This window comes from Lissotriton vulgaris, chromosome 5 (assembly GCF_964263255.1).
Source record: "Lissotriton vulgaris chromosome 5, aLisVul1.2, whole genome shotgun sequence".
Taxonomy (NCBI): domain Eukaryota; kingdom Metazoa; phylum Chordata; class Amphibia; order Caudata; family Salamandridae; genus Lissotriton; species Lissotriton vulgaris.
This window is the reverse complement of record NC_141693.1, coordinates 1,231,757,998-1,231,783,432: the sequence shown is the minus strand read 5'-3', so window position 1 is coordinate 1,231,783,432 and position 25,435 is coordinate 1,231,757,998. Positions and strand designations below refer to the sequence as shown.

The 25,435-nt window shown below is 47.7% G+C and overlaps 1 protein-coding gene across 2 annotated transcripts in view; it reads left to right on the top strand.

Annotated features, from left to right (window-relative positions):
• The window catches only part of KDM5B (lysine demethylase 5B), an 856,576-nt gene that overhangs the window by 450,398 nt on the left and 380,743 nt on the right, over positions 1–25,435 (top strand). The gene's annotated exons all lie outside the window — the stretch shown is intronic.

Here is a 25,435-nt window from a genome sequence, read left to right as displayed (position 1 = left end):
TTAGCTGTTTGGAAACTGTTTTTGTTGAAGTCTCTGCACTTTTTGTCTGGTATTTGATGCAGCTTTTACTCAAGTGACAACACTGAAGCAATAGGGGTATAGGGCAAAGAATGACTGCACTTTATCCAATATTTTGTGGTCTAGTTGTTTTCTGGGTGCCAAGAACCTGAAGTCACATACTCCTAGACTTCCAAGGGCAATGCCCAAAACGCTTTGCAATGAAACACAATGGTTCAGCACTCCCACACAATACACAGTAACCATGATAGTCAAAACAATCATAAAAAATCAATACAGTAGGACTTAAAGTTTTCTTTTTCTTTTATTCAAAATCTTCATACAAAGTGTAGCCAACGCGTTTCGTCCAGAGGACTTCTTCAGGGCGAAAGATATGGAGATTATGTTAAAAGTATTTCAGGAATATGATATTCGGAGCTTCCAATATGCGTGGCAATGGTAGCCTTATTTTAAGTAGAACATGTCAATTCTTCAATTTAAGTATTCATCTTTGTTGACAGTCAGAATGGTGCCAATATTTGCAACCAATTCCTACGGTATCTGTAATCGCTTGTTTATTTGTGGCGTGTCAGCTCAACCCCGGTAGCGGCTTCGAGTTTGTAGTTACTAACTTAAATTGACCTGTAGGGGCTATCTCACAGGGAAAACCCAGGACGGGTTCCCAAGGCAAGCGCTTAGAGACCCCTGGGTGATAAGCGCTATATAAATCCAACATACAATACAATACAATACAACATGTTTTGTATTTACGTGACTTGGATGTATTGATATTACAAATTACAAAGGCTTTTAATTTTTTAAAATAATTAATACTTAAATAAAAGTGATTGTAATTTATAATGGCAATAGCTTAAACTTTTGTAAATAACTTTTGTGAAGATTATGTTCAGTGTATTTTATTGTGATGAAAATCCAAGAACAGAAATTAAATATTAACATCTTTTTGTGACATTTGTAATAAAGCTTGAAACATTGAGAGAACATATTTGAACCAGTTGTTGTTGAATGGTTGCAGAGATTGATGCAGGGGTTGCGCTGAGTGATGCAGGGGTTGCGCTGAGTGATGCAGGGGTTGCGCTGAGTGATGCAGGGGTTGCGCTGAGTGATGCAGGGGTTGCGCTGAGTGATGCAGGGGTTGCGCTGAGTGATGCAGGGGTTGCGCTGAGTGATGCAGGGGTTGCGCTGAGTGATGCAGGGGTTGCGCTGAGTGATGCAGGGGTTGCGCTGAGTGATGCTGCGCTGAGTGATGCATGGGTTGCGCTGAATGATGCATGGGTTGCGCTGAGTGATGCAGGGGAGGCGCTGAGTGATGCAGGGGTTGCGCATTCCTTTGTACTGAAGCAGGGGGTGGGGGAGCGGATGCCTTTGAAGTTAAGCTCATGGCCTCGCCAAACGAAAATTAGCCTGTGAAATAAGAGCTGCTTGTGTCCAGAATGGCAAAGTAATTGAATAAAAAGAAAGCAAAAAAACAGAGGTGGGGGTATAACGTTGCCAGGGTAATAAATCGTCTTTGATTCGTACTGCCAACAACACAGGGCCGGATCCCTAGGAAGCCTTTGCTATAATTATAAAATCAAGTTTCAACATAAATAACGACCCCATCCTACCCTTAAACGCGACCAATTATTATGCACCTCTCAGAGCAAAATCCACAAAAAGCTGCTGCGCAGTGTGCCGACATACGTGTATAACCCAAAGTGCCCCCACCGCATGTGGACCCAAGTGTGAAAGGACTAGCAGCCCGTCCTGATCATAGCAAGATGGCGTTGCCAATAGGTTTCGCATTCGGAAAGTTGGAGCTATTGGTTTTGTAAATGACATTTTATATTTATATATCGTTATTGGCATTGTCAATAACAATATATAAATATAAAATGTCATTTACAAAACCAATAGCTCCAACTTTCCAAATGCGAAACCTATTGGCAACGTCAGTGCTTGTTTTTAGTTACTCAGTGTACTTGGATAAGAGCCTGGAGAGCATGCTGCCGATCCCAGACGAGAGGTCCCGTCATGCGAGACATGCAGTGACCTCATTCAGACAGACAAGCCACGAGAGGTGAAACAATGTGCTGTCTGCGGAAAGCTACAAGGTGACGACATCAAGTTACTCACTGGATGTAAAGAGTCTCTGCATACTATGACACCCCACATGAATGCTGGGATGGAGAGGTTTCACTCTAACACAAGCACATACTATATTAGATCTACACATCGACTAGCTGCCTTATTGACGGGGGGCATGGGGATGCAAGCATCACAGAAGAGTATTCTGAAAATAACTTTATCACAGGGATATTTAGAAGGAAAAAAAAGCCAGTTAACTTTAAAATTACGTTTACAATGTCTGGAAAACACAGGGAGAGCACACGAGGCAGTTTCTGTGCAGAGCAAACTTTAATCATTCAGCCGGATGGGGGCGGGAGAGCCTGGTGGGGGGCGCATTACCGACGTAATGCTGGCAAATGGCCGGAGGGAAGCCGGATGGGGGCGGGAGTGCCTGGTGGGGGCGGCAGGAATACGAGCGATGGGAGGAGAAGTTGATGCAGGCGGAATAGGGAGATGCACGTGCTTGTGTGGTCACGTGACCCGCTTTTGTGGTCACGTGACTCACATGCACTGCGAGAAAACCGCAGTGGTTTGACGAGTCGATCAAGCCCTTGAATTTTCGCCTATGACATTCGCAAGCGAATGATAATAGGCAAAACCTAAAAATGGGCACAAAGGGGAGAGGCCGATAGGTGAGAAAGGGGAAAGAGAAAAAGAGGCAAAAATGTCTGAAGTGAAGACAATGTGGGAGAGGAGATAGAAGGGGGCGGAAAGAGGGAGAGATATAAACATAACAGACTGAAGGAGAGATGACAAAAAGAGGAGAAGAAACCGGGGACAGGTATGACCAGGATAACTAAAGTTTGAAGAGTGTGGCTGGATGAGGGGAGAAGGAAAATAGAACAGAATAGAGGGGTGCAATGGTGCAAAAGAAAAGGTGATTCGGAAGGTAGAAGAGGAGAGAAGAGACGAGGTGAGGAAAGGAGGGATACAATAGAGAAAAAGGTGAGGATAGGAAGGACTCAAAAGAATAATAAGAAAAGACTAGACGGAGAAGATGGTGGTGAGTAGAAAGCAGGTTGGACCTGGTTTGATGTGTTTGGTGATGAGGAATCCACAGGCCCAGTTGGAGGTGCTGATTAGTGTGGGTGGTAGGGTAGAAAAATCTACTGGTCCAAGTGGCCTTCACCTTAGGGATAGCAGGGCAGAGACGGGTGCCACATGATTGATTCACACCTGCAAATGCTGGTGCACGTTTCTTTTAGATGGGTAGTGACCGATGTTCACTTTCGGGTGCAAAATCTTCTACCAACACAGGGCCCTGAAGTAAACAGTGGGAAGAACCTTGACTTTGCCCCATGTCATACTCTGAAAGTGATAGGTTACAGGTCTCAAAAAAAATCTACGCGCTCACTCGCTATGGCAACCCAGATTTTTATCAGGGCAAGCTGTTTTTAGGGCCTCCCATCCGTTCTGGTAAAAGAGCTCAAGGTGATCTGTTCATTCAGAAAGTGAATAAGCAATAAATACGCTTATAAATCTTGGTTTTTATCTGGTCACATTAGCTGGTTCAAGGACAGAAGTCAAATGCCAGCATGTGTCTTCTTACAAATTATTGCTTATTTCATCTCAGAGATTGGACTATGAAGTTAGAGCATTTTGTAAAGTGACATCATTTTTTTCTCCTATAAACAGCATTTAAGTGTGTGTGTGGGGGGGGGGGGGGTGATAAAATCATCTCCACTGGAGAAGCTTTGCCTACTTTGTGTTATGCTTGTAATGCAGAGTTTTATCAAACTCCTCGAGCCACCACACGGTTGAGTTTTTTCCTCGCACGCTGAACGCTGCAGAATCGGAGCTTTTATGTCACCAGCAGAATTCCGCTGTGAGACTTTTCAGGTTCCACACTCCCCTACATTTAAGTAGCGTGTACATTAACTGTACAAACATTCCAAAACATATGGGCAGGTATGATTTTTTTTGTGACCTGAAGTGTGACGAAACAAATATTTTAATAGAATCAAAAAACTGATCACCAAGAAATTGTTTGCTGAAACCCAATCTCCACACATCATTTGTACGCTTTACAGTTAAAGAGTGTGCGGTCACATCATGCAGTGATATTTAATTAAAAGTGAGGAACCTTCCTACCCCCAGCATGACGACAAGCTATTAGTGAACTAAGAAGCAAGTCAGGAGTTACGTATACCTCGGGTTGCACCGGCTGCTTTTCTACTGGCAACCCCGGTGTTTTAAATGTCCCTACCGGTACAAAAATAAACAAATTCACCTAAAGCTGGCAGTTTAAGCCCATATATGTAGATACTTCAAACAGCAAATATAAATAGAAAATCACATTTAAATGTGTTCTATAGTGGCATTAACGATCCCCGACTAGTAATTAAAATTAACAAAGTCAGAAAGCCATGCTGCACATGAATACATACAATGTTGTTCAAAGTCCATCAACTCCGGGCCTTTGCAGTCTCACAACAACATCAAATGGCGGGGATTTTTCACTTAGAAAGGCGGCAACCCCAAGTGTACCCTATATGGGAGCTAGGTTCTTAGAACACATGGAGCAAATTTTTTGTCTATTAAATCAAGCAAAAGAGCTTTGCACAGCAGAGATGCTGAATCCACATATTTTAAGGTGCTCTGATATGAGAATGAAAAAAAGGCAACTGAAATAAAATATTTGCCTAAGATCCCACAAATGGAGACATGTATGGGGAAAGCACACTACAGTTCGGTTGAGCCTCTCCCGCCCCCACCCCTATCCCAGCTTAAAGTGCAGCCGGAGCTCAGGCACTGGTGCAAGATTCACCAGACACTGAGAACGCGGTCACCTCTGCCCCATCGCCACTTACAACATGGCACTTCTATAATCATTCACATGACGCGATGCAACTACTCACCTGGGCAGTTGTCCTTGCATCACCAGTCTGCATCCACCACCACAGCCCCCTATGTTACCCACACACACTCTGACCTGTGATTGGGGAATATCACAGTATCTACGATCCTTCGCAAAACACAAGACGTGGAAAGAGACACGGAGGAAAGCAGCAGTAGAAGGGTGGGGGGGGGACAGCAACCAGCGAGGCCTAGCAATGGAAACTGTGCTACACCTCCCAGGGATGTCCAGCATTGCTCTAAGAGGGCAGAAATCCAGGACAATCGCCCACTAAAAGACTCCCATTCAGAGGCTTGTATTCAAGTGGGCCCCATGTGTATACCCTAAAGTAGGCATTAACTGGCTTCAGAACCCCCCCCACATGCTGAAGCGGACACCGTGCAGTGGAGACCTTCTGGCGCAGGAGGGCTCTGTATGAGGCAGGTTTGTGCCACTTTAGGTGTTGCTTCAGGCAGCAGTGCTATGGAAGCGTGCACGGAGATTACTAGCGTTAATATTAATTGTCCTGTGGTGGTGCGTGCGGAGTGTCTAGGGTAGAGAAGTGAGGGGTTTCAGAGCATGGAAACAAACCGGGAGATGTCGTCAACCTGGACACATGCAGAGATCTCCTACACAGGCTGCATCTTACTCAAGAGCGTGGAATACTAGTCAGCTACCAGGACGGGCGAGGAGCAGAGTTCACGATCTCAGGGGGTCCAGGTGAGGTGTGCTGAGGCCACCCAGCTCCCAATGGAAAACCGAGGACTACAAGTCTATTGCGTACATTAATGAATATGGTTAAATATAAAGTTGAGCTAACACAATATAAATGCCCCACCCTATTAAAAATAGAACGGTGAAATATAGTGGAAGAAGTTTTTTTTAAAAGAATTAAATTGTATCAACTTATGACGTACAATGGCACAATCTAAAAACAAGCAGTAGTGACTCATTGAGATACTGCAGTGAAATGTCGAGACGCTGAGTCACTTTTAATTGAGAGAATGGCAGTTCTGCAGAACATAATACCAACCCAATAAACATATAAGAGCCCTTGTTTGCGCTTGAGTTGTGTAAGGATCGAACAAACATACATCTCTGGGTTATGCACGCACTTTGTACATAACAAGCAGGAAACTGTGAGCAGAGATTTCCTGTCTGTTTCCGCCTTTTGTCTGGCATTCGTGCATTAACTAGCAGAAGTTCCCAGTTATATGTTTGAACTTCAGACAACTCAAATCTAAGAAAACTGGTGTTATGCTCTGCGCCGGGCCAGCAGGATGCGCACCCTGGTGCTGTCAAGCATCTCGACTAAGAAGTGCCGCTCTTAAAGTGCCGTATTGCCTATCCAAAGTGCAGCAACCTGAGAAGACCTTCGGCCTAACAACTGCACGGCACCCTGGCGCTGCCCAGCAACTCCACAGCACCCTGGCGCTGCCCCGTTACTGAGCAGCAGGGTTTTCGATCGCTCTTCGTACCAGCACCAGGTGTACTCCGTTTAGGCATCAGCCACTGAACAGGCTGCATCCTAGCGCCTTGTGCGCCTTTAAGCTCTGGGGTTACAATGCTGCAGAGGCAACTGTGGCTGAGCTAAAGACATGGAGATGGAGGTGGGCTGACAGTAACGACCTCATTTGAGACCAAATCCAACACGCTCTCGGCATTGTGAGTGGGGGGGTACGGGGGGGGTTGGGAGCGGCGAAGCGTGGATTAAAAAACAAGTACGGGAAATGCAAGCGGTGGGGAAAAAAATATGTACAATTGCTCATAGGGCGGCCTTTCCACAATATGGATTTGTACACTATGTACAAATATGGTTTTGGAAAATAACAGCCTTTAAAACAAGAACAAAAGAGTGGTCCCACGTCTCTGAGCCTAGAAAGTGATAAACATGAAAAATCTATGCCTTGATAGGCTTACTGAAAACGGAAACAACACCACAAAATTCAGAAACAAAAACCAAGACTGCTTCGATATCTGGCAAGCACTTCCTGATGATTCACCACAGAAGTAAACAAACTAACAAGAACATCGCTGAAGGAAGCTTTTAGGGGCGGGGAAGCCTGTTAATGAGGGGAAAGAGAAGGTCTGATGCTCCGATGCGAGGCACAGCAAATGGTGGTGTGTGACATGGCTGGTAAGCAATTAGGGGGGAGAAGTGAGGCCAGCGCTGGGTGCAGCAGGGGGCGGAGCGGTTCGCTTTGAAGCAGCTCACGGCCTGGCGACCGTGAAAAAAAAAAGCAATTGGGGGGGAGGAGAAGGGAGCTGGGGGAAGCTGTGGGAGGGAGGCTGATGGCATTGAGGTGGGGAAATGCTTGTGCTTGTGGTCACGTGATTTCACGTGAACTGTTAAAAAACCGAATTGCAATCTGGATGGTTTAACTTTGTGGTTTCACCACTATAGGTCTCTCTACGAGACCTAAAAAGGGCTAGGCCTCATTCCCTTTTGTAGCATATCACCCTCTTTTTGTAAAAGAGACCAAACTTAGGCATCAGCCAATCCGAACCCTCCTGAAGGAACCACAGAGCCTCAGATTTTCTACCGCACGTTGTCCTTAGGAAGTCTCCTTTGAGCTCTGCTCATTTCTTCTCTATTCAAAGGATTTTCTTCAACCTTTCTTCAGAATTTCTCTTCAGGATGGTTTAAGGATGGCTGACAAGGAAAAGAAGGTATTTTTCAAGTCCTGTTCCACCTGTGGCAAGAAAAGGTTGTTTGTGGAAGATGGGCATAAGGATTGCATCTATTGCCTTTATCCAGATCATAAAGCGGAGGACTGTAAAATCTGCCGCACTTTCTCTACCAAGACCCTCCGGGATTGTGCTGGTAGACTTTTGACCTGGCTTCAGAAACAGAAGGAGAGGAAATGTGGAGTTTCCAGTGACAGTGAGGAGTCCTCATCAGCTGTGTCATCTAGAAGGTCAGTCAAAAGGGGTAGGAGTTCCCCTTCTCCTTCTGTGGAACATCCCTCTAAGGCCTCAAAAAAGACCCCCAGAGAGTCTGAGAGCCTGGGTCCAAGCGAACCTCCTCACCACGGTGAAAAGGAGAGGGTAGGACCATCTACGCCTTCCAAGGGTGCGAAGCCTGACCCAGCTTTCAAGAAACCCTCTGTTCGAGGCATGTGGGCTGCTGAATTCATATCTGTGCATAGATCGTCGGCAAGTGTTGGGTCCGGATGATTGCACATTGTTGTCCTGGAAGAGTCTTCGAAGTATCACGAGATAGGTGGCTCCTCCCCTGGACTACAGTGCACATGGGCATCCTCTCCATCTTCAGATTGTTTTTTTCCGCCATTGGGTTCGGATGTTACTATCTTAGCTCAAGTTAGGAAAACTTTCTTCGAAGCCAAAAGGCTTTCGACAGCGTCGGTATTGTTTCGTTCGGTACCGATAACTTTGCTTCGAGAGGACATCGAGGAATCAGACTGGTTTTCTTCCACATTGGACCCGGTCTTCGATCTACGATGGAAAGAAGCCCATTCAAAAGGTGTCCACTTTGTAATGCAAAATACCCGCACATCGATGTCCACCCGGTGTGCAACAAGTGCCTGTCCCCGGATTACAACGAAGCCAATTGTATGGCCTGTGCATGGTTCAGGGCGAAGAAAACTCTTCGGATTCGACACGTGGCTCGATTGGAGTCGCAGAAATCAGCACCTGTTACAGAAAACATCTTCGGGACCGAAGACGAAGAGGTCGTTGATCTGGAGGATCGGGAAGAACTCTCAGATCCGGTTTCGGGCCATGACTCCGAGTATGACGACGAAGACGTATTAGAAGACGTCGAAAACGTCGTCGAAGAGGTAGGAGACGACGCAGAGGCCTTTGGGGCCGTAGAAGATGGCTCAGGCGAGGAGCTAGGCCCAACCGGCTATACGGGGACCGACGACGAAGCACTCAATAAGGCTCAGGTCGAGGGATCGCCACAAGGCCTTACCCGAGATCTACAGACTCGTTCTACAGCCCCGCATAAAGGCCCAGCTTCGAACATATATAAAGAGCCATCAGTATCGAAACCTCCATCGGTTGATCCAAAGAAATCGAAACCGAAAGCGTCACTGCCAAAATCGAAACCAAAAGTGCAACTGGCTCTGGTCGGCTCCAAGGCCTCAAAACCCTCGGAGCCGAAGAAACAGAAAAAGGCCGTCGATACCGAGAAGCTCAAAAAGGTCATCGAACCAAAGGTTGCGGCACCGAAGACCAAAGTCAAGGCTGTCGAACCAACAAAGCCGACGCCAAAGGGAGTCGACACACACAAAAGGTCCGAACCAAAAGAAGGGTTCGATCCTCAGTCGAGGCCGGCGGACAAGACGAAAACTGGCTCCAAGGACCCTGTTGAGGCGACGCAGCCGAGTCCATTCATAGCCAAAGAGGTGTCGGAGTCACTCCAACGCATCAAAGATAAGGCTACAGCGGTCGGGCCGAAGAAGGCCCCAACACCGAAGATGGTCGGAAACGTTCAGACTGCATCAACACCAATCAAGTTCGGGTTGCCACCGACGGTGCGTCCGAAGATGTTCGAAACAAAGAAAGGTATCTGAGCCATTAAAAAAGTGTCGATGGAAGTGGAGTCTACAGAGGAGCCTGAAGAACAGGAGTCGAGGCAGTTCATCGACTCGGAAACTGGTAGACTGTCCATTTATAAAAGGAAGATCATACCAGAAACACCCATGGAGTCCTATAGGATTCCCTTCAAAAAGAAGAGGGATCCAACAACATCGCCAGTTCTTGTGGAACCTCTCCAATCCGATGGACAAGAGCCTCAGACTTTTTCACCCACATACTCCGATGTGGATGCAGGGGATGATGAGAATGATGATGACACTTATCATGTGGACACTGATCCAGATGATAAAGACCAACCATGGGCAGACCCAACTGAGCCAAAAGATCCGCAGACTGCCCCTGACACACATGTATACAGTGTAAAAACATCTCCCACTGAGGACACTACTGCTTTTAACGCCCTTATTGAAAGAGCGGCAAGTAACCATGACGTGCAACTACATGCTAACGCTGTGGAGGAAGACTTTCTGGTCGACACCTTTTCCACTTCAGAAAGAACAGTCAAGACCCTGCCCATGCTAAAAGGGGCCCTTAAGCATGCTGGTGACATTTTTAAGGAAACCGCCAGGGTATTGAACCCAAGAATTGAGAAGAAATATAGACCGGCACCTGTGGACCCTACTTATATAAGAGGACAGTTGCCGTTGGACTCATTAGTTGTTTCTAATGCACATAAGAGAGCAAACTCCCAGACTACAGGTGATGCTCCTCCTCCTGACAAAGAGTCGAATGTACTGGAGACTTCAAGAAAAAGGGTGGCAGCGCAGACAGCTAACATCTGGCGCATTGCAAACACTCAGGCACACTTAGCCAGATATGACAGGTCCCATTATGATACCCTTGAGACACTGTTGCAACACCTACCAGATCAGTACAAGGAGGGTGCAGAACTACTAATCCAAGAAGGAAAGCTGATAACCAATGCTTCCATTAAGTGCGCGCTAGACGCAGCTGACAACGCAGCCAGGGCCATTAACACTAGAGTCATGTTAAGGAGACATGCTTGGTTAAGAATCTCGGGATTCAAGCCAGAAATTCAAACTTCTATCCTCAATCAGCCGGTTAACCCGGACTACTTATTTGGACCTGAGGTTGACACCACCCTTGAAAAAATTAAGAAGGACACAGACTGCAAAGTCTATTGGGGCTCTGCAGTTTCGGGGTGGCTCCTTTCGTCGCTCCAGTACTAGAGGACCTTCAAGAGGCCAGTCCACACAGCAGACACAGTACAATAAAGGAGGTACACAATCCACCTACAATAAGAACAGGGGTGGATATTGTGGAAACAACATCAAGGGCAGAGGAAGAGTAAACAACAATTCCAGATCCTCTGCCAATAACAAACAGTGACGCCCTGTCACTGCCCCCCGACCATATAACACCTGTCGGGGGAGACAACAACAGTTCCTGCCGGTCTGGAAATCCATCACCACAGACAGGTGGGTGAGAGACATTGTCCAGTACGGGTATTGTCTGGAATTAACTTCCACTCCACCCAACATACCACCAAGACACCGTCCTATGTCCGCAGAGCACTTGCACTTATTGCAGCAGGAGGTCGTCAGAATGCTGCAAAAAGGAGCCATAGAGCTCGTGCCTGTAGAAGACCAAGGCTCAGGGGTGTACTCTCTGTATTTCTTAATACCCAAAAAGGACGGGTCTCTCAGACCTATACTAGACCTCAGGCCTCTGAACAGTTACATTCTGTCAGAGCATTTTCATATGCTCACCTTACAGCAGGTTCTGCCGTTACTCAGTCAGGGAGACTTCCACGCAACACTAGATCTGAAAGATGCGTATTTCCACATACCCATACACCCATCACACAGAAAGTATCTCAGGTTCACTATTCAAAACCAACAGTTCGAGGCATGTGGGCTGCTGAATTCATATCTGTGCATAGATTGCCGCCTAGTGTTGGGTCCGGATGATTGCACATTGTTGTCCTGGAAGAGTCTTCGAAGTGTCACGAGATAGGTGGCTCCTCCCCTGGACTACAGTGCCCATGGGCATCGACTCCATCCTCCGATTGTTTTTTACGCCATTGGGTTCGGATGTCTTTAATTCTTTCTTGTCGGAATCGATAGAAAAACTTTCTTGCGTGCTCTCGGCGCGGAAGGCCTAGTCGACGCTCCTGACCTATCGACCATCCATCATGGAACGAAGTCCATTCAAGAGATGTCCGGTCTGTAACTCGAAGTACCCCCACATCGACGTCCACCCGGTGTGCAACAAGTGTCTGTCGCCGGACCACGATGAGGACAAGTGCATGGCTTGTTCACGCTTCAGGTCCAAGAAGACACTTAAGCTTCGACGAGCTGCGCGCCTGGAGGCCCAGCAATCTGCTCCGGCGCCTGCGGACATCTTCGATGCTGGGGATGTCGAGGACGAATGTATCCAGGACGTTTCTGAATCAAACCCCGCGTCGGACGTCAAAGAAGACTACGACGCTAATGCTGAGGTGTTCGAAAGCGAAGAAGTCGTCGAGGAGGTAGGAGACGACGACGACGGTGCCCTCGGGGCCATGGAGGATAGCTCGGACGAGGAGCTTCCTCAAACTGACTCTGAGGCCGTGCCTATTTATAAGGCCCAGGTCGAGGGATCGCCTTCGGGCCTTACCCAAGACCTCGATATGGGTTCCACGGCCCCGCCTTTGGTCCCGGCTACGGACATTGTGACCGAGCCACTACCTGGCAAAACAAAACCGAAAGTGAAACCTACGGTCTCGACACCAGATAATGCGCAGGTGCAAGCATCGAAACTGAAAGTGCGCATCGCTTTGGTCGGAACCAAAACTTCGGAGGCTTCGGCGCCGAAGAAGCCGAAGGTGGCTGTCGAGCCGAAAAGTCAAGTCAAGGACGTCAAGACAAAGTCTGCCGCGCCGAAGACTAAAGTAAAGGTGGTCGATACTGGCGCGTCGGCGCCAAGACCGGTCGACACCGGCAAGGGCCTTGTTGACCCGAAGAAGGCTGTCGGCGAACCTAAGAAAAGTCTCGCTGACCCGAAGAAGCGACTCGATGACCCGAAGGTCCTCACCACCCCGCGTCCGCACGACAAGGCCAAGGGCGCTGCGCCCCGTGAGTCGACCCCGAAAGTGGCCTCGAAGGACTCCGTTGAACCGGCGCGTCCATCCGCCGCGTTCACCAAGAAGGTGATGGACTCCCTGCAACGCATCCGTGAAGGCACCGCGGCGATCGAACCGAAGGACCCTCCGCCTGCGAAGCCTGTGGAGAAACCAGTCAAGGCGTCCACGCCGATCCTCTTCACGTTGCCGCCTAAGACGGCGCCAAAGGCTTTCGCTCCGAAGGCAGTGGCCGGCGTGCCCGAAAAGGTCTCCTCGGCACCGAAGGCGTCGTCGGTGGTTCACGGCCCGCGACCTCGACTACCTTCAGGGGATGAGCATCAGGAACACTTCATTGACGCCGAAACGGGCAGGCTTTCCCTCCTGAAGCGGAAAATCACCCCGGAACCCCAACTGGAGTCTTACAAGATCCCTCTCATAAAGGACTCTGCTTGCTCTCCAGTCTTGGTGGAACCCCTTTCACCACAGACTCATGATGTGTCGCCCACTTACTCAGATTTAGACGCTGGTGAGGGAGATAATGAGGATGAATACAGTTATCCAGTCTATACAGACCCTGAGGATACAAATGAACCATGGGCAGCTGGTGGTGACCCTGGGGATCCTCATTCAGGACAAGACCCTCAACTCTTTTCTGCAAAGACTTCACCTACAGAAGACTCTGCTGCTTTCAATGCCCTCATTGAACGGGCTGCTAACAATCACAATGTACAGCTGCATGCTGACCCTGTGGATGTGGACTTCCTCTTTGACACTTTTTCAGTATCAGAAAAGACTGTAAAAACTCTGCCTATGCTAAAAGGTGTTTGAAAGCATGCTGCTGAGATCTTTAAAGAACCTACCAGGGCGAGGGTGATAAACCCTAGAATTGACAAGAAATACAATTCAGCACCTACTGATCCTACCTACATTATAGGACAGTTGCCTCTGGACTCCCTTGTCGTCTCGAATGCCCGAAGAGGGTCAATTCTCAGACTACGGGTGATGCTCCTCCCCCAGATAAAGAATCCAAGGTCTTTGAGGCTTCGGGGAAGAGGTTGGCAGCACAGGCAGCCAACATCTGGCGCATTTCTAACACACAGGCGCTTCTAGCGCGCTATGACAGGGCGCACTACGATACACTAGAGACCCTGTTGCAACACCTGCCTGATCAATACAAGGAAGGGGCTGAGATGCTGATTCAAGAAGGGAAGCTAATCTCTAACCCTTCCATTTAGTGCGCTCTGGACGCAGCTGATACTGCGGCCAGGGCTATAAACACCAGTGTTATGCTTCTGAGACATGCCTGGCTGAGAATCTCTGGATTTAAGCCAGGCATCCAAACCACCATCCTAAACCAAACGGTTAACCCAGATCACCTGTTTGGCCCAGAGGTTGACCCCACCGTAGAAAAAATGAAAAAGGACACTGACACTGCAAAATCCATGGGTGCCTTACAGTCTCAGCAGTTTCGGGGTGGGTCCTTTCGTCGCTCCAGCACTAGAGGCGTCTCAAGGGGTCAGCTCTCCCAGTCCACGCAATACTACAAGGGCAACACCCAGACTACTTACGCCAACAAGCCGAGGTGGATATCGTGGCAACAGCGCCAAGGGCAGAGGACGTGGCATCAACAGCTCCAGGTCCTCTACCACCAGCAAACAGTGACGCCTTGTCACTGCCCCCCGACCACACAACACCGGAGTTCCTGCCCGTCTGGAAGTCCATCACCACGGACAGGTGGGTCAGAAAACTTATCCAATACGGTTATTGTCTGGAGTTAACATCCACTCCACCCAACATGCCCCCAAGGCACCGTCCTATGTCGGACGAGCACTTGCACTTATTGCAGCAGGAGGTCACCGTCCTGCTGCAAAAAGGGGCAATAGAGCTCGTGCCTATGCAACAAAGAGGCACAGGGGTCTACTCCCTGTACTTCTTAATACCAAAGAAGGACGGATCACTCAGGCCCATCCTGGACCTCAGGCCACTCAACCACTACATCCTGTCGGAGCACTTCCATATGCTGACCCTGCAGCAAGTGCTCCCGTTGCTCAGGCAGGGGGATTTTTTCGCAACTTTAGACCTAGAGGATGCGTACTTTCACATTCCACTGCACCCTTCGCACAGGAAAAACCTCAGGTTCACCATCCAAAACCAGCACTACCAGTTCAAAGTTTTACCTTTCCGTGTCACCACGGCACCCAGGGTGTTGACAAAGTGCCTGGCGACAGTGGCGGCGCATCTCAGGAGACGGAACATCCACGTCTACCCCTATCTGGACGACTGGCTCATCCAAGCGAAGTCAGCCCAGCAATGTGCCGCCCACATGTCCCACACCATTCACCTCCTGCACGATCTGGGATTCTCACTGAATTACCCAAAATCCCACCTCCAGCCCGCCCACGTACGGCAGTATCTGGGTGCGACCATAAACACTCCGGCGGCCACAGCACAGCCAAATTCAGTGAGTCAGCAGCATTCAATCGCTGATACAAAAATTCAGACCTCAACACTCGCTTCCAGCAAGAGTGTTCATGCAGTTGATTGGCATGATGGCCTCCTGCATTTCCATAGTCCCGCACGCGAGGCTACATATGCGTCCGCTTCAGGAGTGCTTAGCACGTCAGTGGACTCAGGCTCACGGGCAGTTGAAAGACCTAGTGTTGGTGAGCGGTCGGGCATACAACTCTCTGCATTGGTGGAATCCACGAAACCTTTGCAAGGGCCAACCGTTCCAAGAGCCTGTGCCACAGATCATCCTGATGACGGACGCTTCTCTCCACGGATGGGGAGCTCATGTACTCCATTACACTGTGCAGGGACAATGGACGCAACAGCAGAGGAAGATGCACATCAATGTTCTGGAACTGATGGCGATCTTCATGGCGCTGAAAGCCTTCAAAGTACATCTGTGCAACAAGGTCGTGTTGATCCGGACGGACAACATGACGGCCATGTACTACATTCAGAAGCAGGGAGGAACACACTCTCCGCAGCTGTCTCATCTGGCTCAGAGCATGTGGAAGTGGGCCATTCAGAGGAACATCTTCCTCATGGCAGAACACCTCCCGGGCAAGGACAATCAGATGGCGGACCTGCTCAGCAGGCACAGCCACCAAATGCACGAGTGGGAGATACATCCATCAGTACTCCAACCGTACTTCCGAAGGTGGGGTCATCCAGAGATGGACCTGTTCGCCACAAGGGATAACGCAAAATGCCAAAGCTTCGCCGCCAGGTTCCCACACCCACAGTCGCAGGGCAATGCGATATGGATGAACTGGTCAGGCAAATTTGCGTACGCTTTTCCCCCAGCACCTCTGATACCGCTGGTGGCACGCAAGCTCAGGCAGCACTCAATGACTCTCATCCTGGTTGCTCCAACGTGGGCTCGCCAACCATGGTACACCACGTTTCTAGAACTGTCCGTGGTACCGCATCAGAGGCTACGTCTCACACCCAGCCTTCTGACGCAGAGCCATGGCGACATTCAGCATCCAGATCCGCAACAGCTCAACCTGGCGATCTGGCTCCTGAAGTCTTAGAGTTTGGCTACCTGCACTTGCCTTCTGACTGTATGGACATCATTCGGGAGACAAGGAAGCCCACCACCAGAGCATGCTATGCTGCAAAATGGAAGCGGTTTGTCATTTATTGTGCAGACCACAACATTAACCCGCTAGATGCGTCTATTCAGAATATTATCTGTTACCTTTTCCATCTGTACAAATGTAATCTGGCCTATGCTTCCATTCGCATACATCTATCTGCGATGGCCGCTTATCTCCCGAATAGGCAGCACCTCTCCTTCAGGGTGCCTGCCATTAAGGCTTTTCTGGAAGGACTCAAACTAGTCATTCCTCCGCGGACTCCACCGGCTCCGGAGTGGAACCTCAATGTGGTCCTCACTCGGCTGATGGGTCCTCCCTTTGACCCACTGCATTCCTGCGAGATTCAGTTCTTGACGTGGAAAGTGGCTTTCCTCATAGCGATTACATCGCTACCCAGAGTTAGTGAACTACAAGCCCTAACTATCCAAGAGCCATTTATTAAAATTCATTCTAACAGGGTGGTGCTTCGCACTAACCCTAAATTTCTTCCCAAGGTTGTGTCTCAATTCCATATCAACCAGACTATTGAATTACCTGTTTTCTTCCAAAATCCTGAGTCATTGGCGGAGAGAATGCTCCACACCCTTGACGTCAAAAGGGCCCTGATGTATTACATTGATAGGACCAAGGATTTTAGGAAGACTAAGCAACTCTTTGTCGCCTTTGCACCACACCACAAAGGTAACCCTATTTCCAAGGCTGGTATTGCTAGGTGGATCGTTAAATGTATCCAGATCTGCTATCTGAAAGCAAAACGTACTCTCACCATTCCACCAAGGGCCCAATCCACCAGGAAGTTGGGGGCCTCTATGGCATTCCTTGGAAACATTCCTTTGGAAGACATATGTAGAGCAGCCACATGGTCTACCTCACACACATTTACAAAGCATTATTGTGTTGATGTGCACTCCAAACAGCAGGCAGCTGTAGGGCAGGCTGTTCTCAAAACACTTTTCCAAACTGCTGCAGCTGGCACGGGTGGCCGCCGTTAATGGAGGGACTGCTATGTATTCTATGCACAGATATGAATTCAGCAGCCCACATGCCTCGAACCGAATATGCTACTTACCAGTATGCATCTGTTCTTGGCATGTAGGGCTGCTGACATTCAGAATGCCCGCCCTCCTCCCCGGCGCCTGTAGCAGCTGCAGAATTCACATATACTTCTAGCATGGTCATCATACAATGAGTTTCACTCCATCTTGGCCGCAATGGCTAAAAACAATCTGAGGATGGAGTCGATGCCCATGCGCACTGTATTCCAGGGGAGGAGCCACCTATCTCGTGATACTTCGAAGACTCTTCCAGGACAACAATATGCAATCATCCGGACCCAACACTAGGCGGCGATCTATGCACAGATATGAATGTCAGCAGCCCTACATGCCAAGAACAGATGCATACTGGTAAGTAGCATATTCGTTATCAGTTCAAAGTCCTCCCTTTCGGAGTAACGATGGCACCCAGGGTGTTCACAAAGTGCCTTGCGACAGTAGCAGCACACCTAAGGAGACAGCACATACATGTCTACCCATATCTGGACGACTGGCTTATTCAAGCAAAGACAGCCCAGCAGTGTGCCAGTCACATGTCCCACACCATTCATCTTCTTCACAGTGTGGGATGCTCGCTGAATTATCCGAAGTCACATCTTCAGCCCGCCCACGTGCGCAGTACCTGGGCGCGACAATAGACACTCTGGCAGCCAAAGCTCAGCCAAATTCAGTGAGGATACACAGCATGCAATTGCTGTTACAGAAGTTCAGACCCCAACACTCACTTCCAGCAAGAGTGTTTATGCAGTTGATAGGCATGATGGCCTCCTGCATCTTCATAGTCCCGCACGCGAGACTACATATGCGCCCGCTTCAGGAGTGCTTATCACGTCAGTGGAATCAGGCTCAAGGACAATTAAAAGACCTAGTGTTGGTGAGCGGTCAGGCATTCAACTCTCTGCATTGGTGGAACCCACAAAACCTTTGCAAGGGCCGACCGTTCCAGGAGCCTGTGCCACAGATTATACTGACAGCGGACGCATCTCTCCAGGGATGGGGAGCTCATGTACTCCACTATACAGTGCAGGGACTATGGACAGCACAGCAGAAGAAGAGGCACATCAACCTTCTGGAACTGATGGCAATCTTCATGGCAATGAAAGCTTTCAAGGTACACTTGGGCAACAAGGTCGTGTTGATCCGGACGGACAACATGACTGCCATGTACTACATACAGAAGCAGGGAGGAACACACTCTCCACAGTTGTCTCATCTGGCTCAGAGCATGTGGAAGTGGGCCATTCAGAGGAACATCTTCCTCATGGCGGAACACCTCCCGGTCAAGGACAACCAGATGGCGGATCTGCTCAGCAGACACAGCCACCAAATGCACGAGTGGGAGATACATCCTTCAGTGCTACACCCATAGTTCCAGCAGTGGGGTCACCCAGAGATCGACCTATTCGCCACAAGGGAAAACGCAAAATGCCAAAGCTTCGCCGCCAGGTTCCCACATCCGCAGTCACAGGGCAATGCAATATGGATCAACTGGTCAGGCAGATTTGCGTACGCTTTTCCCCCAGCACCTCTGATACCGCTGGTGGCAACCAAGCTGAGGCAACACTCAATGACACTCATCCTGGTTGCTCCAATGTAGGCACGCCAACCATGGTACACCACGTTTCTAGAACTCTCCGTGGTACCGCATCAAAGGCTGCACCTCGCACCCAGGCTTTTGACGCAGAGCCATGGTGACATTCAGCATCCAGATCCGCAACAGCTCAACCTGGCGATCTGGCTCCTGAAGTCTTAGAATTTGGCTACCTCAACTTGCCGCCAGAATGTATGAATATCATCAAGGAGGCAAGACGGACCACAACCAGAGCATGCTATGCGGCTAAATGGAAAAGGTTTGTCATATATTGTAACAACAATGACATTTACCCACTGGATGCATCTATTCAAAACATTATCTGTTATTTGTTGCACTTATACAGATGTAATCTGGCGTACAGTTCAATTCGTATACATTTACCGCAATCGCAGCTTATCTTCAAAACAGGCAGCACCTCTCACTATTCAGAGTGCCTGCCATTAAAGCTTTTCTGGAGGGACTCAAAAGAGTGATCCCTCCCAGACACCCACCTTCGCCTGTATGGAACCTGAGGGCCAGATGCATCAAGCGAAATGCGCTCGCAAAAGGGCCAGATTCTTAGAATCTGGCCCTTTGCGAGTGCAATTTTTGCATTTGGGATGCATCATCCCAAATGCAAAAATCGCAAATAGAGACTTCGCAAAATTGCGATTGTTTGCATTTAAGGTATCTCAAATTGAGATTCCTTAAATGCAATGCATGAAAGTATCAAAAATAGCGAATTCGCTAATAGGGCACGCAAATTACCACGAAGTACAACTTCATGGTAATTTGCAAAAACTTTGAAAAATGCAGTTTTGTGCATTTTTCAAAGTTTCATGTTGCGCACACACATGCCCTAAGGGCATGTGTGTGTGCAACATATGTGCACAGTTCACATTCAGGGGTGTAACAGGGTGTCCTTTGGACACCCCTGCACCCTTGAACTCGCAATCTCAATTTGCGAATCGCTAATTGCGATTCGCAAATTGAGATTGTCTTCCCATTCATTCCTATGGGCCTCTAGGCCCATAGGAATTAATGGGGAGGTATTCATTAATTGCGACTCGCAATTTGCGAGTCGCAATTAAGGAATTCTAAGGAATCGCTATTTTTATAGTGATTGCTTGATGCATTCCATTTTGCTATTCCTTATTAGCGATTCCTTATTTTTCGCTAATAAGGAATCGCAAAATGGTTGCTTGATGCATCTGGCCCTTTATGTGGTCCTCACCAGACTGATGGGAACACCTTTTGAACCTCTGCACTCTTGTGAGATTCAATTTCTTACCTGGAAAGTTGCTTTCCTAGTAGCCATTACCTCACTAGGAAGAGTTGGTGAACTCCAGGCACTAACCATTCAAGAGCCATTCATTCGGGTCCACGCAAATAGAGTTGTACTACGCACCAACCCTACGTTCATTCCTAAGGTGATTTCGCAGTTTCACATGACCCAAACCATAGAACTGCCAGTTTTCTTTCCTAATCCAGAAAATGTTGCAGAGAGATCTCTACACACATTAGACGTCAAAAGAGCTCTTATCTACTATATAGACAGAACAAAGGATTTCAGGAAAACAAAACAACTGTTTGTTGTCTTTTCTCCACAGCACAAAGGCAACCCCATTTCCAAAGCAGGAATAGCCAGATGGATCGTTAAGTGTATACAGATTTGCTACGCAAAGGCTAAACACACACTAACAATTCCTCCTAGAGCACACTCCACACGTAAGTTAGGAGCATCCATGGCTTTCCTGGGAAATATTCCTTTAGAAGAGATATGTAAGGCAGCCACATGGTCCACTACACATACATTTACGAAACACTACTGCATAGATGTGCACTCAAGACAGCAAGCAGCTGTAGGACAGGCTGTTCTCATAACTCTTTTTTCAGACTGCTACAGCTGGCACGGGCAGCCGCCGCTAACAGGAGGGACTGCTATGTATTCTATGCACAGATATGAATTCTATGCACAGATATGAATTCAGCAGCCTACATGCCTCGAACCGAATATGCTACTTACCAGTATGCATCTGTTCATGACATGTAGGGCTGCTGACATTCATATCGCCCACCATCCTCCCCGGCGCCTGTAGCAGCTATAGCATTCAGAATTACTATGTAGCATGGGCATCACTCACTGTATTACACTCCATCTCTGCCACAATGGCGAAAAACAATCTGGGGATGGAGAGGATGCCCATGCGCACTGTAGTCCAGAGGAGGAGCCACCTATCTCGTAATACTTCAAAGACTCTTCCAGGACAACAATTTGCAATCATCCGGACCCAACACTAGGCGGCGATCTATGCACAGATATGAATGTCAGCAGCCCTACATGCCAAGAACAGATGCATACTGGTAAGTAGCATATTCGTCCCAATCTTCTGAGAGGAGTTCCAAGTCCTCAACGACGAAGGCGTCGACTGCGGAGTTTCCGCCGACAAAAAATTTGAGGACTAAATTAAAATTGGTTCCATAAACGAGCTTGTCGACGGGGGGGATTCGTCGACGGCAGGATCGTCGTCGAAAAAGGAAGCGTCGACGGCAGGTTCGTCCGCATCGACAGGAGGTTTGCCGACGACGGTGTCGTCGACGAGAACCACAGCATCGACGACGAGAGTGACAGCGTCGTCGCCGAGTGTCGTCAACGAGAGCATCGATGACGACCACCTTGACGACAGCTGGAGCGTTGACAATTTCATCATCGACGACACCAATCTTGTCGACGAGTGTGCAACCATATTGTCATCTGACTAAAGGATTACAATTTCAGTCACAAGAATAACGCCGAAGATGACATCTCCTAGGAGAGTGACCCCCTTGCCACCAGCTTTGCTCTTTTAGGAAGGGGAGTCAGATGAGGATGACCAGGACTTGTATGGCTATGCCAACAGTCCCTCTCAACTTCTGGTCAAATGTCAAGAGACGGACTCTGAAGGGGGATATAACCAGGAGGATGGTGAACGTCAGGCGGCCCAGTCACAACATTATTCTGGGGAGGATATGGTTACAGTCAGTGCCTAATTTGTAAAATTTTAAGCGCAGGTGCTCAACTTTTTGAGGGAGGCCACACCCACATCCTTGGCCCCACCCAGGTCCTCTATTGGACCCACCCACATCCTCTATTGGCCCTACCCACATCTACAACTAACACTACTGAAAACCAGATGTAATAACCAATCAGAATTTCAGTGTGCAACTCTCTGCAAGAAGAAAGATCTTTATTTCCAACTGTGACTCACATTTCCTGATGGAGAGCTATTAGGGAAAGCTGGGCAGAGATCTGTGTGCTGTAAAATTTGAAGGATGGGGCTCTGATATCAGACAAAGGCCCTCTTCCACCGCTACCATTTCCCAAGTTTAATACCAAATCACCTTTGACAGCTCTCTACTGAACCAGAAGGCCTTCCTTCTCAATAGGAGTAGAAAAGAGATTGAGGGACCCACCGATCCTGAAATGTACTTTCAGAAAAAATAGCTATACAAATCTATTTAAAGACCTCAGAGAACACATGCCAGTCATCAGAGATGGAAGAACATTCCTGATACCCACTAGATTGAGTCAGAGCTCTCAGCACAACATTGGAACAGGAAATTGCCTATAACAGCCACAAGGCCATTATGGTGTATCATTTTTTTTGTGCCAGTTACAAACACCTGGAATGAAAATGATCATTTGAAGTTTCATAGACCCCCTACCACATTCTGTCTATAAATCCAAACACCCACACTGTGCACAAATACCATCTCCAGTCCCTTACACGTACCTTATGCATTTATCATATAAAGTATGTGTGAGTGAATAGAAACAACATTTACAGGTTAGTTTAACAACTTTTTGTGGTTCATTCTAACAAAGATTGGGGCTGTTTCTAGGGTAGGGTTTCACATCTCTCAAACAACCCAATTTTCACATAATGCTATGCTGTAGCCCGGGGACCCATCCCTGTGATTAAGTTGCAAAAGAACCAAACTAGCATTTCTGCTGCACTATATTAAAAGTGACCCACTGTTCTGCTATGGTTTAAAGATTGAGTTCTCCAAACCAGTTAAAATCTTAACCATGAGTACTATCCCTGCTTTTATAATACTGCACTGAAAAGTAAAAGCAATGTGTGTTGACATTTGCCCCAAATAGGGTTTTTGCTCAATTTCTCTTTATTCCAAGATCTGATAGCTATTCCAATATGTGAAGAGTATCAAACTACCATGATTTTCACAATGCTTTTAATTTTGCCCTTCTACATTCCTTCCAACTTAACATCTGTGGACACAACAAACCTATAAACAATATGAGAGGCACACAATCACAAGTTTGAAGGGTGTCAATCTGTAGGGATAACATTCATACGGACATCATGCAGTTTGTGGGTAGTACACAAGAAATGCCACCTCCTTTAAAAAAAAAAATAAGTAACTGAAAAAGATTAGTTTTGACTAACACTTTTGAACAGCCGATCAGGACCACAAGAACTACCACTTATAAAGAGAAAATTGTTGTAATCCCTTACTCAAGCTCTTCACCTTATTTCCTGGCGACAATGGATTCCTGGAAAAAGGGACAGGATGCATACATAGGAAAAAAAAGAAAAACCTTGGATGCAAAATACCTGAGAAATGTGGTAATACTCACAAAGCATCAACAAGCTATTTATATATGGTCATTGTAGTTATTGGTTTGCTAACACATGAATAAGTGTTTGGCTGCAGCACACTCACGGTGAGCATTTTGGACAAACATTATGGATACATCCATTTACTGGTGGGATTTAGGGATGTGTAAAGATTTTTTTTAAGCATTGCTTTGGACTTTATTCCTTAACACCTTCGCTGCTAAGGCAATTCCCGTCCTGTGCTGGAAATTGCTACTTTTCATTGTTTTATGACGAGCTGGGCTCGTCATCAGCACACGACCACCGTGCACCATGACGAGCCCAGCTCGTCATCAGCATCGAAAGGGTTAGTGAAGTTTCAAAATATTCCCGGTTTAACTATGCCTTCGCAGATGAGCACATTTTTTTGTGCACTGCAAGCTAATTTTATAACTGCCAAACTAATCGAACCCATCCAAGATGCAAAATATATGGATACTTTATCTCTGAAGGTTTGTTTTTCCAAGATTTTTTTTGCACAGTGTCAAATGTATGCATGATTTCTATGCAAATGTAGAAAAAGGTAACACTTTGCAACCATTGTAGAGTTGCTAAATCTTCCCTAGACCCTCGTGTAGATTTCAAATAAATAAAAACGTTCACTCCACTGGTGTCACGCCACTAAGTAGAAGTTCCCTGCAGAATAGGCGTTAGTAGACTGGGACTACAATGATTCTAATGCTTTGGGATCAGAATTTGGGTTATCAAGTCCTGGGACTCAAAGCACTTGAGATATAGCAGATGAAATGCAGAATGTGAATTCACGGCCCACATTGCAACTGTAGAGCAGAAATGGTCACGCGGCCATACTAGCTCAGAAACACAATTTAACAAAAAAATGTTTTAATTATTTTTATTGCAGATTCACAGGAAGCTCCCAGCAATCAATCAGTTATTCCAGTTATTCACCAAAATTGGCGCATCTCACCGTCAGTAAAAGAACACACAGCCATTTAGCCCACACTCCGGACGTTGGGCGGCATCTTTCGTTAGAGCGCTGTAAATACAAACTCTTATACAAATGTGAGCATCCAATGAGCGTTCCGAGCATATGCTTTTCTTTTTTAACCCCTCCCCCTCCCCCCCCCCCACCCCCCACCCCCCACCCCCCAATGAACCAGTAAAACACATTATTAACCCTCCAACAATGCATATACGAAACTAGCAGGAGGTACACTTCTAGATCCCCCCCCCCAACCCTCCGTGTCCATGGAGTCTGTCACATTTCGGAGCCTCAGATTTCCGGCGCCACGTGGCGCTCTGCGCGTTGATCTTGTGTAGTCTTATCCATCTCCGTGGTGGCAAGGATGTCCCCGTGCCCTGACCTATACCCAACCTAAAAAAAAACCTCACAGCCCCCCATCCAGCCCGTTATAGTGTCGCCACTTGGACCAAACTCTCCGAAATTTTTGGGGCACCCCCTTGCCTTATAAGTAAACTTCACAGCTGCCATATATAGATCTAATACTCTCCTCCACTCCTCCAGTTCCGGTGCTCCCCAGTGTTTTGCGATGTCCCTTTTGGCTACAACCAGTGCCAGGACTAGGAATGTAAGAAGTGGGCGAGCCAGGTCTACCTCGGTGGTCATGCCTAGCAGTGCCAGCTTGGGATCCAGTGGGATTGAAACCTCCAAGACCTCTTCTAATTCCTTGAATACCTGTGTCCAGTATGTTTGTATTGTGCCACACGTCCATATAGTATGAAAGAAGTCTCCATCACACTGGTGACATCTAAGACACCGTGGGTCTTCTACCTTCCCCATTTTGCTAAGCCTTAGTCCATCATAGTATGTTCTATGGAGTACCTTAAATTGAATGAGTCGCAGTCTTGATTTGATTGCGACCTCTCGGGGATGCATCAGCACTATTTCCCAGTCCTGGTCTTCCATCTCTCCCACCTCCGCCTCCCACGTGCCTCTGAGTTTCGCCAGGTCTCCCAACATATGATTAGT